Source organism: Gadus morhua, chromosome 8 (genome assembly GCF_902167405.1).
Source record: "Gadus morhua chromosome 8, gadMor3.0, whole genome shotgun sequence".
Taxonomy (NCBI): Eukaryota; Metazoa; Chordata; class Actinopteri; order Gadiformes; family Gadidae; genus Gadus; species Gadus morhua.
In genome coordinates, this window is record NC_044055.1 from 11965540 (window position 1) to 11984539 (window position 19000).

Sequence of the window (19000 nt, forward strand, 5' to 3'; positions counted from 1 at the left end):
AGCTGTCTACTAGATAACTTCACATCTAATTTGAACTGTGTTGTGAGGGAAACATCTGAGGTCGAGCGCCAACATCCACGTCAATGAGGACTGAGTCAATGGATGGAGTCGATTGAGTCATTGAGACTTGATACGGGCTTTGGTGTGTGTGTGTGTGTGTGTGTGTGTGTGTGTGTGTGTGTGTGTGTGTGTGTGTGTGTGTGTGTGTGTGTGTGTGTGTGTGTGTGTGTGTGTGTGTGTGTGTGTGTGTGTCCAGACAGGAGCGGAAGTTGAGTAGAACAGGAGATTAAATATGTGAGAATCGGTTACTTCTTATTGCAACATCCCTTACCCAAAAACCATCCACGCCTCCTCTGCTCCTCTCTTCTCTCTTCTCCCTCCTCTCTCCTTCTCCCTGCCTCCTCCCTCTCCTCCTCTCTTATCTCTCTCCTCCCTCTCTCTCCTTCTCTTCCTTCTCTCTCCTCCCTCTCTCTCCTTCTCTTCCTTCTCTCTCCTCCTCTCCTCTCTCCTCTCCTTGTCTCTCTCCTCCTCTCCTCTCTCCTCTCCTTGTCTCTCTCCCCCTCTCCTCTCTCCTCCTCCCTTTATCTCTCATATCTTTTCCACTCTTCTGATGTAATGTTGATAGGAGTGGAGGTCTCCCCCCCCTCCCCTCCACCCCCCTCCCCTCCCTCCCCCCCTCCCCCCTCCCCCCCTCCCCTCCTCCCCACTCCCCCCCTCCCCTCCTCCCCACTCCTCTATCAGAGCTAAACTTGAAGCCTCTAAACGTGACGTTTAATGCTGGGTTTGAAGCGTGTGTTCCCAGCTCGTCCCAGGGCCCATTAAACCAATCAGATCGTCCGATGTGAAGCCGGCCGTCTTCAAAGCGCCGTCGAGACCTGACGTGCTAGCGGCGCGCGGGCTAATGATTAGCGATAGCGCTGGCGTATGAAAGACACGTCTTTCTCCAGGGAGGGCGGCGATAAGGGCCCCCCCGCTGGGGATCTGAACTGGGATCAGAGCACTGACAGGGTCCCTGTGAAGTCTGCAGGGTTTGAGGTTTGCCTTATAAAGGGTGTGTGTGTGTGTGTGTGCGTGTGCGTGTGCATGTGTGCCTTTTGTAGATTATGACATCGAAGATTCACAGCAAATATTTCTGGATCAAAAATACACAATTACCGACTGAAAGAAGAAGAGCTGGAGGAGGGGGAGCAAGAGGGAGGGACGAGAGGAGGAGGAGGTGGAGGGGTGGGGGGGGGGGGGGAGGGAGTGTTTGAGGACTGTGGGCACCCACTGGACATCAGGAGGCCTGGGCTGCATGTCAAGGGCTGTGGAGGGAGAGGGGGGGAGAAAGAAAGAAGAGAGAAACACAGCATTCTAGAAGGTTGGTTGACTTCCTGTCTCAAAAGGCAGGGCAGGGGGGGGGGGGTAAATCAGGGGCTTTGCATCGTTGGCGTGGTTACGACCGCAGCCATATCTACTTCCTGCAGCACCGCGAGGCTAACCAGAGAGAGCTGTGTGTGTGTTTGTGATATAATGAGTGTCTGGTTGTGTGTGTGCATGTGTTGTAGAGGTTGTACATGAGACACGTGTGCGTGTGAATAAGTGGTGTGTTTGTACAGTGTGTGTTTGTGAATGTGTGTGTTGAAATGTAGAGCAGATGAGTTGTCTTGTGATCAATATTTTATTTAAGTCTAGTGGTTTTCCATCTTCAAAGACGAACAAAACCACACACATGTCTCTCTCGCTCTCCCTCGCTCTCTGTTCCTCTCTCTGTGTTTGAATCACTCAGCAACAAGAGAAAAGATGAATGGAAGTATGTTGGGGGTGGGGGTGTTGTGTTCTTGTTTTGTGTGTGTGTGTGTGTGTGTGTGTGTGTGTGTGTGTGTGTGTGTGTGTGTGTGTGTGTGTGTGTGTGTGTGTGTGTGTGTGTGTGTGTGTGTGTGTGTGTGTGTGTGTGTGTGTGCATATACAGGTATGTATATCCACCAAATGCGCCCGTGTTTACGGACTAACCCGTTCCTTAATATCCATGTGTAACTCTTAACAGCGTACGATGCACACAGTGGGGCTGCACACGCAGGCTGGAACCTTCCAGATGAAGGGAATCTCAATTACCCTTCATCACCTGACAGTATCAAGATGGCGGCCTAGATGACTCCCACTCTTCCTCTTCTTCCTCCTGTCAGCCCTAGGGGGTCTGATGACAGGTGCCCCTGGTAGCCCTCCTCTAGCGGAGGAGGAGGAGGAGGAGGAAGAGGGAGTGAGTCTTGGAGTGGTTTAGAGGATGGTTGATGTATCTCTTTTGAGAGTGAGAGAGTCTGAGAGTGAGAGTCTGGGAGTGAGAGAGATTAGTGCGTTATTTTGAAAGTGAGAGTTTGAGAGCGTTGGTTTGTAAATTATCGTCAGTCGGAAAGGATTCTTTAAGTGTGAGGGAGGTTAGGGGCGAGGTAGAAATTGTGGGGCGAGAGAGGGAGAGTTAGAGAAGGGAGAGAGAGAGATAATGTAGGACGAGAGAGGGATATCCTGATATGGATCATGGATAGGGTTGATTGATAATGGATGAGCAGTAGCTCTCTGATCGGTCTGATCTGTCTGGCTGATCGATATCATTGATTGACAGTTAGCGGTTTAGGGGTTTTCTACATAGTATTCTACGAAAGCTGTAGATATTATATAATGTAAATCTTTAACGCATGTACAATATTATATAATTATACGTTTAAATGTTATGTTTTTTGGAATATATGTGTATTTTATGTTTCAAAATATATATTTCAAATATCTATGTACACTGTATGGCTAATATAGACAATGGTTTGGTTGGTCAATGTAAAGTCCGTCTGTCTGTCAGTCTGTGCTTCTTTGTCTGTCTAAATTGCATTCCTGTTGACAATGATGTTTAGCTTCCTTGCAGCTTCCTCTCTCTCTCTGAGAGAGAGAGAGAGAGAGAGAGAGAGAGAGAGAGAGAGAGAGAGAGAGAGAGAGAGAGAGAGAGAGAGACAGAGAGAGACAGAGAGACAGAGAGACAGAGAGAGAGATTGGGGTGGGAAAAAAAGAGGGAGGGGGAGAGTGACAGTGAGAGAGTGGTGTGAGAGAGGGGGAGAGAGAGTGACAGTGAGAGAGTGGGAGAGAGAGGGGGAGAGAGAGTGACAGTGAGAGAGTGGTGTGAGAGAGGGGGAGAGAGAGTGACAGTGAGAGAGTGGTGTGAGAGAGGGGGAGAGAGAGTGACAGTGAGAGAGTGGTGTGAGAGAGGGGGAGAGAGAGTGACAGTGAGAGAGTGGGAGAGAGAGGGGGAGAGAGAGTGACAGTGAGAGAGTGGGAGAGAGAGTGACAGTGAGAGAGTGGGAGAGAGAGTGACAGTGAGAGAGTGGTGTGAGAGAGGGGGAGAGAGAGTGACAGTGAGAGAGTGGTGTGAGAGAGGGGGAGAGAGAGTGACAGTGAGAGAGTGGTGTGAGAGAGGGGGAGAGAGAGTGACAGGGAGAGAGAGTGACAGTGAGTATTATGGTAGTGGACTCTCCAGAACTGTCTGTGACCTATTGATCGGTCGCCAGCTCACTCTTCCCCTCTCTTCCTCTTTCCTCCCCCCCACATCCTCCTCCCTCTCCCCCATCCATCCCTCCCCCCCGTCCCTCCCCCACGGGCCTGTTAGCACTAATCATCTCTAATCAATAACCCGTCTGAGACGCTCCTCACACACGCCCCCGCCCGCTTAGCCGGCCAATCAATGTAATCCTCATTAGCCCCGCCCCTCTCCTCCCGAGATCCATCCATTAAACACAAAGGGACTCCTCGGCTGCTCTCATTGGCCGAGGGAGACGGCGTGCTGACAGGCAATTGGGTGAGAAGGCGGCGGTGCCCTGGGAGCGCTTATTGACGAGGCGTTGGGGGATATGTTTATGCAGATGACTATTGATCCAGGGGGCTCGCCATCCCCCCCCCCCCCCCCCCCCCCAGGGCCCCCTGCCATCCCTCACTGTCAGCCCACCACACATCTGGTAGTAGATTAACATCTGTGTGTGTGTGTGTGTGTGTGTGTGTGTGTGTGTCTCATCATTGTAGATCGATCCACCTAGTAACTGCACAACGTCATTTATTGTATCTGTTGTGCACACTCTATATACATCCACACACACTGGATGGCTGTGTGCTTGTGGATGCTACATAATGTCGCGTTAGCATACACACACACACACGCTAAGATGCTAAGGCTACTTAATGTAGCGTTAACATCCACACTCACTGGATGGCTGTGTGTGTGTGTGTGTGTGTGTGTGTGTGGATGCTAATGCTGCATTATGTAGTGCTGCACATTTTTGTGGAACCTTTTGTGAGGATCGGGTGTGTTTGACACCAGGGGAGACTCTGGGTGTGTGCAGGCGCACGTGGGCGTGCACGTCAGTGCTTCGCCCTGCCTGCGTGTTCCTGTTGCAGGAGTGGTGATGGGATCCCTGGCGGTGGAGGTGGAGGGGGTCCAGGACTGGGTGACCCTCCTCCTCCTCCTCCTCCTCCTCCTCCGTCGTGCTCAGGAAGCACCGACGACAGCCGGCTCCCCTTGAGACGAGCTGTCCTGCGTTCTGATTGGCTGTCGGCAGCTCCTCTCCAGGGAAGCCATCTACCCAGGGAGTGGCGGGGGGCGGGGGGGGGGGGGGTTCAATCTGGAGCACATTCTCTCTCCTCTCCAGAAGGTTCCTCAGAGCGGGACGGAGAGGGGAGCTCTGGGCTCAGCCTCAGCACGTCCCGGGTTTTAAACCCTGACGTCTGGTATTGATTAGAGCTGGGCGGGGCTTCCCCTCGCTGGACGACCTGTCAATCAGGGGCCGGCCGTCGCTCACAGGGGCTCTGTGTTATTGGGGAGCAGCCTGACGTCTGGTGTCAGGTCAGACCGTACGAGTCACAAGCCTGGAACCTGATCTCCAGTCAGTCGGTGAACGTGTGTGTGAGGAATGTGTGTTTAACGTGTGTGTGTGTGTGTGTGTGTGTGTGTGTGTGTGAATGCGTGGGGAGGAGGTAAAGCCTGCTGTGCAAAGTGTGGGACACACACACCCTCAGCACAATAGGCATTTCATAGACACACATCTGGGGTGTGTGTGTGTGTGTGCTGGACCCCTGCCGTGTTAAACGTGTGAGATGTGGTTTTAATGTTGGTGTTTCTGTGGGTTTTCACGCAACGCGGACGTCCAGCGAACGCACGCTCACTGCAGAAGGTACGGCCTCTCCTTCGACTCTCTCTCTCTCTCTCTCTCTCTCTGTCTCTGTCTCTGTCTCTGTGTTTCCTCTGTTTCCTTCTTTCTGTTTTTCTCTGTAGACCCCCCCCCCCTGCCCCTCCTTCCACATACTTGTAGATCCCAAGGGAGCGTTTCTTTCCAGGTCCTTGGTGGGCCAGAGGAGCGGGGTTTAGAGTGTCAGAAGCCCCTCCCTCCTCTGACTCCGTCCCTCCGGGTAAGAGAGGGGCTGGAACCAAACGCCCCCTCTGCGGTAAATTGTGTTGATTTTAGAGATAGACATGCTAGATAGGTTCACCGTACTAGGTAGAATGCATGCACTGTGTAGGACGTAGAATACTACAACATAAAACACTACATCATGGAACACTAGAACGTAGGACACTATAAAGGAGCACTAGACTGAAGGACAGTAAATCTTAGAACACAAGAACCTAACGCACTAGAACATAGAACCCTAGAAGACTACAGCATAGAGCACTAGGACATAGAACCCCTAGAAAATAGAACAAAGAAAATAATGCCCTAGCACGTAGAACACTAGAAATTAGAACAAATGAACCTAGACCACCAAAACCTGGAGAATATACAATTACAATTAGGGCATTTAGCAGACGCTTTTATCCAAAGCGACTTACATCGGTTAATAATAATAATAATAATAATTCATTATATTTATATAGCGCTTTTCAATGACCCAAAGACGCTTACAGAAGGGGGGGACCTAACTCACCACCACCAGTGTGTAGCGCCCACTTGGGTGATGCACGGCAGCCAATCTGCGCCAGAACGCTCACCACACACCAGCTTGAGGTGGAGAGTGAGGGAATTGGTGAGTCAGCCAATTGTACAGGAGGGTTATTAGGGTGCCAGATCGAATGAGCCTGGTTGGGCCAGGACACCGGGGAAACCCCTACTCTTTACGATAAGTGTCCTGGGATCTTTTATGACCTCAGTGAGTCAGGACCTCGGTTTTACGTCTCCTCCGAAGGACGGCGCCTTCCGCAGCACAGTGTCCCCGTCACTGCACGGGGGCATCGGGATTGATGAGAGAAGGGGCCAGAGGGAAGAGCGCCACCTATTGGCCACCATCCGACACCACTTACAGCGCCTGGTATTCCCAGGCGGTCTCCCATCCAAGTACTAACCAGGCCCAACCCTGCTTTGCTTCCGAGATCAGACGAGATCGTATTCAGGGTGGTATGGCCTTATACGCCCGAATACACACATTGACACACCGACGGCAGAGTCAACCATGCAAGGCGACAGCCAGCTCGTCAGGAGCAGTTAGGGTTAAGTGTCTTGCTCAGGGACACATCAACACTCAGCTAGGAGCTGGGGATCGAACTAGCAACCTTTCGGTTACAAGACAACTGCTCTACCTCCTGAGCTAAGCCGACCAGAATATAACAGAGAACATGGATGAGGGGAACGTGGAAGCCAGCATCTGCCCCTAAAAGAGTTCCATCGGGTTCAGTGTTTATGTTGGTGCCGACCAGAGAGGAACGTGAACTGGGAGGATCGGCTGAGTTCACTGCCTGGATGAGCTGACAAATGAATCCATTAACTCTTAACAAATGAATGGAAACCAAAGCACATCAATGTGAACTACTAAATAAATGTTTGAATGAAGAACTGAATGCTAGTCGCAGAAACAAAAAGGTGTGTGCTTGTGCGTGTGCGTGCGTGTGTGTGTGTGCTCGAGGGTTCTTCTGTTCCAGAGAGCGGTCGGACCTGTAAGGGTTCTTGACTTTGTTTGGGACCACCCATTTAAATCCTCCTGCAAAGAGGACACACATACACACACACACTCTGGTCTTCAAAAGGCCGTTATACAGGAGTAATGGTGACAGCGCCTTTTAAAACGAACGCTTAATCCTCTCCTTCTCCCCCTACCCATAATGCCTTATTTACTGCCCCCCTGACACGCAGCGTTTAGCCCCCAGGGGACAGCAGCTGGCAGCCTCTCCAGCCGTTAATCAGACCCCTGCAGTTCATAGCCTGGCCGCACCCCCCCCTCCAGTTCATAGCCTGACCCCGCCTCCTCTTCCTCTTCTTCCTCCTCCCCCCCTCCGAGTCACCCCGGCATTTCATAGCCTGACCCTCTTATCTTCCTCTTCCTCACACCTCCCAGGATATAGCCTGACCCCACGTCGTATCCCTCTCTATACCGTCCCTTCAGCTACTCGCAAGGAGCTAGACTGGACCGGGGCCTTAACCCTGTCTATACTGTCGGTTGAGGTTGACTCCAGGTCATAGCCCCTACCCTGACCATCTCACCGATGTCCAGTTCAATATATCACCAGGTAATACTCTGACGCCAAACCTAACCCCAGCTCACTATCCAGGTTGTAGCCTGATCCTGCAAATTAGACCCGTTCAATACTGTGATGGAGATCGCTCCAGGACATAGTCTGCACCCAGTAACTGGGACGGTCCCATTGCCTCATCTCATATCTCTGCCCTGATTAAATTACAGCAAAGCTTATTGGCGTTGGTTATGGAAACAATAACGCTAAATCGATTTTTTTCTCGCAATAAACAATGTTGGTAAACATGGCAGTGCACACATAATCAATGATCACACTCTCTCGCTCTCTCTCCCCCAACTTCCTCCCTCTCTTCCTTCCTGGTTCTCGTTCCATCCTCCCTTACCTCCTCCCTCCCTCCTACCCTCCCCCATCTTCCTCTACCTCTTCTCCCCTATCTTTGTCAACCACTGTGTGTGTGTGTGTTTGTGTGTGTGTGTGTGTGTGTGTGTGTGTGTGTGTGTGTGTGTGTGTGTGTGAACCGTGACTCCCCGTCTGACAGCAAGTCTCCCAGATCTCCTGTGAGGTGTCCTCTCCCTCGTTACCTTCTCTGTGTGTCTCGGTGTGTGTGTCTAGGTGTGTGTGTCTGCCTGTCACCTCTCCCAGAATAGTGTGTTTTTGTCGGCCCCCTCCAGACACACACACACACACACACACACACCCTCACCCCTCCAGTGGAGCACAGCAGCTGGAAGTTGGCTACCTAGTTTGGAGATGTTTTGTCACTAAGGTCGGAGGTCGCGGGCGGCAGGGCGGCTTTCAGACAGACAGTAGGGGGGGGGGTTCAGGACCAGCTGCCTGACCCTGACCACTGTTTACTGTTTTAACAAGTTCAAGTTCACTGGTCTGTCTGCCTCGCTGGCTGCCTCCTGCTGACTGTCTGTACGTCTGTGTCTCTTGTCAAAACAGAAGCCTTGTTGTTTTGGCTTACAGACACTTTGAGGAACTCGGGTTCCAACTGCCTTCTGAAGCCACTCTAGTGCCTGGACCTGGTTCTCCTGAGGTTGATAGTGTGGTCGAGGAGTAGGCGGTCCTCCTTCACTCTGGACCCTCAGGAGAAGGCACTCCTGAGGGAACCCCGTCCACAGTGAAGGTGCAGAACGTGGTTCTGTCGCGTTCCTGATCTGTGCTGTGGCTCCCGTTGTAGGAACAGAGGTTCCTCCAGACCGCTGATGTCCTGCCCAGGATGTACAGGTCTTTATCAGCATAACCCTGAGGTTCCTCAGAGTATTCCTGGGTCAAAGCGGGCAGCAAATTTCACGCTGAAAACAAGATTACGTTTGAAACGAAGAAGACGTGATTGTGGAGGACAACTATCCCAAAACGGACAGATATTAGATTATTATGTGTGATACGTCCAATCAGGTAGATTTGGATCTCCCGTCTCCATGGAGATCAGAGAGTCACGACTCCATAGTGAAATAGTGGACCCAGTCGTGGTCTCCAGGCTTGGAGACTTGTTATGGTCTGATCATTTGGCTGTGGAATAAAGGCATAAGAAAGGTGGAATGTGGCCTGACTAATCCTCCTCCTCCTCCTCCTCCTCCTCCTCCTCCTCCTCCTCCTCCTCCTCCTCCTCCTCCTCCTCCTCCTCATCTATGTGTACAGCAACAAGCAACCCCGGCTCTGTGTCCAGACCCACCATCACAGAAATGCAAACCCTTTGATCATGGGCAGTCGTCACCATGGCGATCATCCTGCTCCCCCCCGCCCCCCCCCCACCACCTAAACAGCTTTTCCTTTCAAATATGTGGTTCTGGTCTGGGCTGGGAGACGGGGAGAGAGAGGGAGGGAGAGACGTAATGGATCCTAATTTGAGTTGGATTATGATTTATCAGGACCGTCTGGCGAATGGACCGGGCTCTCTGGAAATAGAAACCATTACTTCACCCACACCCTAACCCACGCCTCCCCCCTCTCCCCCCTCCCTACCCTACTCTCTATCCTGCCATCAGTCACCTCCGCTCTCCACCAGGGAGAGGGAGAGAGAGAGGGGGGGGGGAGATAGATTAGGGGAGTAGTGAGGGGGAGAAAGAGAGAGAGAGGGAGAGGATAGACTGAGAGAGGAAGAGGAGAGAGAGCGGAGAAATGTGAGTCCATCCCCTGATGAGGAGGGGTTAGGGAGTGTGGTGGTGATGAGGAGGAAGGGAGGAGGAGAGAGAAGGGGAAGAGAAGTGCTGATGATGGGGGAGGAAGAGAGAGGAGAGGAGGGAAGAAGTAGGATGAGGATAGAGAGTACAGCGCTAGACCTAGAAGAGAGAAATTGAGAGGCGGGATGGGAGAGAAATATAAGACCAGAAAGAGACGAAGATGGGGGGAGAAAGGAAACCCATGAATTTTAGATGATGCCTCACTATTTGGACAGTTCCAATTGGATTTTCATTTTTCTTTTCCACTCCTGTCTGTCTGTCTGTCTGTCTGTCTGTCTGTCTGTCTGTCTGTCTGTCTGTCTGTCTGTCTGTCTGTCTCTCGCTCCTCCTTTTTCTCTGTCTCTCTCTCCTCCCGTTTCTCTCTGTGTCTGTCTCTATAGAAAAATTGTAAGGTTGAATAATATTCATAACCTTTTGGAATGATACACAGAAACATTGTTGCCAATTTTCTAAAACCAGATACAATGCTAAGTGTGTGTGTGATTATATGAATGATATGAGTGGCCCTCGTGATGTCAACACCTGGTCACTGTTGTGTTGGATCACCATGGTAACTTGGTGATGGTGGTTGCATCATCCAGTCCTCTGTGGTGGTGCTGCTGGGATGGTTGCCTGGGGAGGTGTGATCAGGGGTCCTGATCACACCTCGGACGCACGCACACATGCACACACACTCATTCAGACACACATGCATGCGTACACACGCAAGCAGATACACAAACGCGAGCGCACATGCACGCATCCCCATCACATAAAGGCAGAAACACGTTTGCACACAGACACGTATGCACACATATACCACACACAAACATGTATGCAAACACACAAACACATATGCACGCAAACACACAAACACTTATAAACACACACACACAAACGCAAACACACCACCACATAAAGACACACACACACGCACACCACCTGTCACTGAGCTCTGTGAGTGGCGCTCCGAGTTCTGCGAGTGCTCTCTCGTTAAAAACATCAAACATCTCCTCTCCCACCACTTGTCTCCTCAAACCGCTCGAGAGCTTCCCACCGCCACACGGAAGCTCTGCGGCACACACACAAAGCTGCCTGCTAGCTGGGAATAGGTAGCTGCTGCGAACCCGCTAGCCGCTCAGGACTGCTAAACTGATGCTAGTTAGCGTCTGTTTTTGCTTCAAGTGAACGGGACTTTAAAGGTTACCGTGGCGCGAGTAAGCTTAGCAACACCAGGGTAATGAGCGGATGGGAGCTAGCGTATGCTACGCTACCACATTGTACAGATCTGAGCTAGCTTCTATTTGGTGTCCTCATGTTAATACTTCAGATAGGGGCTAGTTCGTGCGCTACGCTGCTACGAGCTAATGGCGCTGGAGTGCGTCTCGTTGACACCGAGGGCGGGGTCGATGCCGGCCGCTGAAACCAACTGCCGTGAGACCCCCCCTCTGGTGGAATCTCTGTTGCCTGGCAACGGAGCCCGCGGGAGACAGGTGCCGAGTCAACGCGGTCGCTGGCATTGGCGGCGGCTTCTGATTGGTCGAAGCGGGGCGGTGGTTGATGGGCGGCCGTGGGATGATGGATGTGACGGGCGGTGTGTGTGAGTGTGTCTGTGTGTGTGTGTCCCCTGGTTACCGGTGTTCTAACCACCGCTGAAACACCTCCATCCATCAACCGTGCACCTTGTCAGTTGTCAAATCGCCATGACGACCGCCACGTCACCGGCAGTTACCGTGCGTTAGCGACGCGTGGGTAGCCGCCGCCGCCGCGCTGACATGCAGATCAATTGTCTCGCTCTCCTCCCAGATTAGCCGCTTGCTCGCTTTGTTCAACACGTCAGCGCGCGACGCTTATGAAACACTGCTGCGCGCTAAACATCATATCTCATGCTACCTCAGGGAGGCTACTTTAGCATGCTAGCCAGAAAAGAAGGCTACTTTAGCTACTTTAGCATGCTAGCCAGGCAAGTAGGCTACTTTAGAATGCTACGGCAGGAGGTGCTGCTTTAGCATGCTACGTCAGGAAGCGCTACTTTAGCATGCTAGCCAGGTAAGAAGGCTACTTTAGCATGCTGCGTCAGGAAGCGCTACTTTAGCATTCGTCAGTCTGCAACAGTAGCCGTCCTGCTGAGCATCAGACACGATGTTTATCCTCCACCAAGTGTTTCTGGGTGGAGGCATGAAGCCCTTAGAACACATGTGGATCCAGTCAGGACCGCCACAGCGCTTCGTCAACCCCTGACGCCCCTCGTTGGAGCGGCTTGGCCTGGAACACCGCCCGGTCCTGGTCCAGATTAATCGGACCCCCCCCTTCCCGCCACACACTCCCAGTTTAAACCCAGGGATCTCATATCTCCACACGCAGCACACGGAGTGTCTTAGGGCCGCGGGTCTGAAGCAATAAAGAGGCTTCCTGTCCCTCGGTCACCAGGGAGGTGGACTTCAGAGCACCGGCATCCTGATCCCACAGCGTCTTATTCCACTGAGGAGAAGACAAGCCCTCATCATGCTGCACCGTGTGAGGAGAATATTCCCGTTAATCCCCTGGACTGTGGCTTTAATATGGGGGGTCTTTGGGGAGACGATTGGGAATGTGGTCCTCCACGTTGAGGTCGGTCCAGTCCTGGGCTGCAGGGCTCAGACCAAGAGGCTCTGGGTTCAGAGACTCACGGACAAGAGAACCTTCCAGTCTCTCAGAGTCACGGATGCTGCTGTTGTATTTGAATCCATTCACGTATGAATGGATTCAATGTGTGTGTGTGTGTGTGTGTGTGTGTGTGTGTGTGTGTGTGTGTGTGTGTGCACTTGCGTGCCACATGATTTGTAGAGCAGGAAAGTGTTCTCAGCCCCGTACCAACACACACGTATACAACAGTATACACACATTCACACACACACACACAAGGTTGCAGATATCATTGATTTATGCGTGGTTGAGTCCCGAGGCCTCTCAGCCCTGAGGACATACAGACCATCATATAGAGAGACCTACTACACACAGTCGAAAACAAGTACACACACTCTTATCCGCAAACATGCCCACAAGCACACACGCAGGCACACACACGCGCACATACATTTGCGTGCAGACACACACGTACGCATACACATACACACACGTACACAAGATCGTGCACACACACACACACACACACACATAAGCGCACCCACACACATAGGCACACACACCAGCTCCCAAGACATACTTTTCCACAAATCATAACACACATAAAGAGTCTCTCACACACATGAAGGCTCATAGAATCTCTCCCGGCCACTCTTCCTCACTCTGTCGCTCACACGCAAACTAATCCCACACACAGACCTCTACACTCACACTCACACACACACACACACACACCCAGGCCTGAGTGTGTGTGGCTCCGTGCCAGGGTGTTTGCCCTCCAAGTGTGACCGGATGGTTCTGACCCGACAGACTCTCGCTAGCGCGCCGCGCGCTACCCAAGCCGCTAGCTAAAACCGCTGTCCTCTAACCCTGTCAAACACACATCCATGTAAAGTGGATTCAACTTGGCTGCTAATAAGCTTGCTTGATGGCTAACTGGATTATCCGCCTGGTTTATAAACATCAAATCGTCCTGGTGTTTTTCTTGTGTTGACATGAGCGTAGCCACCAGATTAGCCCCACCTAGCTCCGTGCGCTAGCGGCTAGGCATGCTCCGTGCTGGAGTTTCATTGAGGGCTGCTAATGAGCATGTTGTTAGCGTGCGGCGTGAGCCCTCCCGGCCCACAAGGTTAAACCAGTAATCCCAGTAACGGCCCGTGTAATGGACTCCTCCAGGCTCTGGGTCACACTTAACAAGCATCCCCCCCCTTACCCAACGCTCTCTCCCCCCCTGATAGCGTCAGCATTAGCATGAACTCATGCTAGTCTGGAGCTAATCTCTTAGGCCGGGGGTTTAGCGTCCCGCTTCACTTCTGACGTTTATGAATTTCATGTTTGACATTCAGATGAATGTGGAACATTAGATGAACCGCTAAATCTGGACACTTGTTATGACTGGTTCCCTATGGAAGGGACACGGTCTAGTGTTCATAGTGTTGGAGTCAGGGCACGAGGGTCTGGGTTTGATCCCCAATCAATCCCCAATACCGTTTATCCCCTACCTGCTCCTTAATGACCTGTCTCTGTACTGTTTACTAGGGCTGGGCGATATGACGATATATATCGTGTGATGATATAAAAATGTCTATGGTTTCATATTATCCTCTATCGTTTATATCGTCTTGTCGCAAATCACACTCTTTACGGTAATATTTTACGTCATTTGGACGACGCTTTACATTCTTCCACACGGCACATGAACGCAACACAAACAAACATGGAGGAGAGTGAACGTGACAATTCTGAATAGGAGAAGGACTCCCACGACCAGCCAAACTGTCTACCCCCTACCTGCTCCTTAATGACCTGTCTCTGTACTGTCCAACCCCTACCTGCTCCTTAATGACCTGTCTCTGTACTGTTTAACCCCTACCTGCTCCTTAATGACCTGGCTCTGTACTGTCTAACCCCTACCTGCTCCTTAATGACCTGTCTCTGTACTGTTTAACCCCTACCTGCTCCTTAATGACCTGTTTGTACAGTCCATCCCCTGAAGCGTCCTCTAAGTGACTCTGCACTAAGTAGTCCCGTCAGTGTTTCAGTGCAGCGGCGGTAGTGGTCTTCCTAATAGGTCTGATGAGCAGATAAAACACCGCTCATGCAGAGAGCCCACTGAGTGCCGGCTCTCATATCTGCATTAGCCCTTAGCCACCGTGAGCAGAGCCCAGCCAAACCCCCCCCACACACACACACACTTCCCTCCTCCACCTCCTCCGCCCCTCCGATCTATGGATCTGGATTATCAGCTCCCAGCAATCGCACTGTGTTCCTCTCAGCAGAGAGAGACCAGCAGTTAGGGCTCTCTCTCCCTCGCTCTCTCGCCCTCTCTCCCTTCATCCCCTCTCTCGCTCTCGCTCTCTCTCTCGCCCTCTCTCTCGCCCTCTCTCTCTCCCCCTCGCCCTCTCTCCCTTCATCCCCTTCCCTCTCTCTCCCCCTCGCCCTCTCTCCCTTCATCCCCCTCTCTCTCTCTCTCTCTCTCTCGCCCTCTCTCGCTCTCTCCCTCGCCCTCTCTCCCTTCATACCCCTCTCTCTCTCTCTCTCCACATCAGTTGATGTTCACGGACCCTCCCCCAGTGGGGCGTGGTCTCCCGGCCCCGCCTCCAGCCTGATTGAACGCTTAATTAAAAGGCAGTGTTTTAATTAGAGAGTGTGTTATTATGAAGGAGGGCTGGTTGGCTCCAGCAGCAGATAGCGTATCGCTGAGATCCGTGTTTATTAATCAGCAGAACTGGATTAATCCGGATCAGGAAGTGGTTCCTCCGCTCAGTCCCCAGTGTTCCCCGTTCATTTACATCTCCTGATAACGTTGAGGCTTCAGAGGGATTCAAACCCCCCGGCCCATGGGCAGGGCAGTAGGGAGGTGGAGGTGAGTGGGACTCCCAGCTGAAGGGTCCAGGTCTGAACTAGAGAGGTTCTAACATCAATTCTTCCTTCCAGATTGCGATTCCGATTCCTGAACTTGGGTATGGGCAGATACAGAGTATATACCGATGAAACATCTAGCATTGTAAATATTAACAGCACTTGTTCTTACTGAAGGGTTCTCTTACGATAAAACATTAGTATTCTTGTATCCTTGTTTCCGACTTGGCAGCTCAAACTCACGTAGGTCGGAGATGAAACGTTTCCCATTCCCCGTCAGGTCTCTACTGTCAGTGGTCATAGTAGAGTCAGTGGTCATAGTAGAGTCAGTGGTCATAGTAGAGTCAGTGGTTATAGTAGAGTCAGTGGTCATAGTAGAGTCAGTGGTCATAGTAGAGTCAGTGGTCATAGTAGAGTCAGTGGTCATAGTAGAGTCAGTGGTCATAGTAGAGTCAGTGGTCATAGTAGAGTCAGTGGTCATAGTAGAGTCAGTGGTCATAGTAGAGTCAGTGGTCATAGTAGAGTCAGTGGTCATAGTATAGTCAGTGGTTATAGTAGAGTCAGTGGTCATAGTAGAGTCAGTGGTTATAGTAGAGTCAGTGGTCATAGTAGAGTCAGTGGTCATAGTAGAGTCAGTGGTCATAGTAGAGTCAGTGGTCATAGTAGAGTCAGTGGTCATAGTAGAGTCAGTGGTTATAGTTAGTGGTTATAGTAGAGTCAGTGGTCATAGTAGAGTCAGTGGTCATAGTAGAGTCAGTGGTCATAGTAGAGTCAGTGGTCATAGTAGAGTCAGTGGTTATAGTAGAGTCAGTGGTCATAGTAGAGTCAGTGGTTATAGTTAGTGGTCATAGTAGAGTCAGTGGTTATAGTCAGTGGTTGTAGTAGAGTTACTGGTTATAGTAGTCAGTGGTTATAGTTTGTGTTTATAGTAGAGTTAGTGGTTATAGTGGTTAGTGGTTATAGTAGAGTTAGTGGTTATAGTTAGTGGTTCTGGTGGTTAAAGTCAGTGGTGGTTATAGTTAGTGGTCATAGTATAGTTACTGGGTATAGTTAGTGGTTATAGTATAGTTAGTGGTCATAGTAGAGTGAGTGGTTATAGTCAGTGGTTATTGTAGTTAGTGCTTATAGTCAGTGTTGGTTATGGTAGTAAGTGGTTATAGTATAGTCACTGGGTATAGTTAGTGGTTAAAGTATAGTCACTGGTCCTGGTCCTGGTACGTTTGGCGGCTGGGGGTCCGTTCTGAAGCCCCCCGGCCTGGCCGGAGCACGGGGCTGTGAACGGATGCCATTGACTGGTAATCCCGGGGATTAGCAGTGTGTCCGTCAGCTGCTGGTGTCTCTTACTGTACCGGCCGGGGCGTCCTGGGGGGCTACAGGCCGGTTTTATCCCCTCTGGTGCGGGGGGCCGGCTGAAGCCCCCCTTGTTAGTGTTGGTCCGAGAGTGGAAGCTGTGATCGTGCTCCTCTCTCCGCGACGCGGCTGAGCCTGAATCACGCGGCGGCCGTGGAAGAGGTGAGCTCCGGAGACATCTCCTCCATAAAGCCGTCCTCCATCAGCCAGCGCCGTAAACCCAGAGCTGGGGCCGTCCGTCATGAGGCGCTGGTCTCAGCTCGGCGTGGGGAACACGGTGATGCAGTGTGCTGCAGCAGGTCCCCCCTGCAGGTAGAACTCAGACGCTGCTCCCCTCCTCTTCCTCCCCCTACTCCTCCTCCTCCACCTCGACCTCCACCCCCCCCCCCCCCCCTCCTCCACCTCCCCCTCCACCCCATCCTCATCCTCCACCTGTCTAGGGATGCATCTCAGATCTCTTCTTATGTGTTGGCTTTTGTGTTCTCTTAGTCTCATAATCTTTTCATGTGATTCTCTCTCTCTCTCTCTCTCTCTCTCTCTCTCTCTCTCTCTCTCTCTCTCTCTCTCTCTCTCTCTCTCTCTCTCTCTCTCTCTCTCTCACTGACTGACTGACTGACTGACTGACTGACTGACTGACTGACTGACTGACTGACTGACTGACTGACTGACTGTCTGTCTGTCTGTCTTGTTCTCTTACTCTATCTTTATCACTCTCCTCTCTCTCTCTCTCTTCGGTCAAACGGTAGCGAGGTGTCAGTATAGTGTCTTTGTATTCCGTCAGTGTTAGTGTTTCATGTGTTCATGTTCTTAGTAGAACTCTGGTTCTGTGTTGAGCAGAGCCATGTGGGTCCTCTGAGATGTCTCCTCCACCATGATGAGAACCTCACTGTCCACGGGGCGGCCTTCTGGGTTCAGGAGGTAGAGGGGGTCGGCTGGTAACGAGAAGCTTGCTAGATCGATGCCTTGCTCCTAGCAGAGCGTCAAGGTTTCCCTGAGTAAGGCACCTCAGCTGCCTGTCGCCCTGCATGGTTGATTCCGCCGTCGGTGTGGGAATGTGCATGAATGGGTGAATGTGGGGCAATATTGTAAAGCGCTTTGAGCGGCCACGGGTTAGAAAAGCGCTGTATAAATGCTGTGTTTGCCTGGCATTCACATGTTACTGTAACCAGAAGGACACGCCGTCCCAACGCACGCACCCACCCCTCCATGTCACGCTACGTCAGGCACCCACCCCTCCATGTCACGCTACGTCAGGCAGTGTTCGCAGCGGAAGCAGGCCTTCCCCATTAAGTTCTCCAGGCCCTGGTTTGGGGGGTAAACATCTGGATTCAGGAGACCCCCCACCGCCAGCCCCTCTCCTGGGACGGGGGTCCGGGCTGACCTGTGTTTCCTGGGTCAGCCGTGTTCAGAGGACTCGGGGCATCTGTCTTACCCATCACCGGATTATCTGTTCCGCCGTGACACCCCATCCTCCCAGAACCATCCGCCCATCTGCTCTGTGGGCTGCTGGCTCGGTCTGGGCTCCATGATCTAGGCTTTGGCTCTCAGTGTTGGCGCAACAGAACGGCCTTCTGGGAGTTGTTGTTCACTCTGGTTGATTCTGCCACAATTGTCACTGATTTCTTAAGCTGCATGTCATCAAGGGTTAGATGTACAGAGACGGGTCATTAAGGAGCAGGTAGGGGTTAGACAGTACAGAGACAGGTCATTAAGGAGCAGGTAGGGGTTAGACAGTATGGAGACAGGTCATTAAGGAGCAGGTAGGGGTTAGATAGTACAGAGACAGGTCATTAAGGAGCGGGTAGGGGTTAGACAGTACAGAGACAGGTCATTAAGGAGCAGGTAGGGGGTAGACAGTACAGAGACAAGTCATTAAGGAGCAGGTAGGGGTTAGGGGTCATCTTGTTCTACGATTCCTACAGGTAGACTTTGGACACTGGGGATTGAACCCAGAACCTTTTAAACACACATTCCTCATTCCTCCTCTGAAACTTAATCAATGGTTTGTTGATTCTCCTATTTAAATGCGATTGGCCAGAAAGGCTGTGAATCAGTGCTGAAACTTTTTTGTTGAATGATCAACGAATGGCACTGAATCCCTGGTGTAATGTGTTCTTGTGTTCCAGTAAAGAGCCGTTCTGCTGATAGATTCAGCTGCTGGTCGCCCTACTTGAGCGGTAAACGGAGTTCTGAAACCAGGGACGCGGTAATTTAATCAGTTCTGGTGCGACTGTGGTGTGGTCAAAGTCAAAGGACTGCACCAATCTAGGTCATGTGGATCTGGGGGAGAGCAGTGCATCATGGGAGTACCCACCAGAGACGGTCCTCCGGGCGTAGCGCTACACACCGCGAGCTGTCGGTGGAGCGGAGCCCTGTGATTGGTGGTGTGTTTGTCCAGCGCTCCGGCAACAATTAGCTCTCTCCCGCCGCAGCGCGACGGAGCGGCAGAGTACCGGTAGCAGTCTCCGAGCGGTGATTCAAATGAGCCAAGGGCTCAGCGCGCTCTTTGTTGCTCGTTATGAAT

General features: G+C 51.7%; 1 protein-coding gene and 1 pseudogene across 5 annotated transcripts in view; one reads left to right on the forward strand and one right to left on the reverse strand.

Annotated features, from left to right (window-relative positions):
* The window catches only part of pard3ab (par-3 family cell polarity regulator alpha, b), a 123874-nt gene that overhangs the window by 92713 nt on the left and 12161 nt on the right, over positions 1-19000 (forward strand). The window lies entirely within an intron of this gene.
* LOC115549695 (uncharacterized) lies at positions 6301-6415 on the reverse strand (annotated as a pseudogene).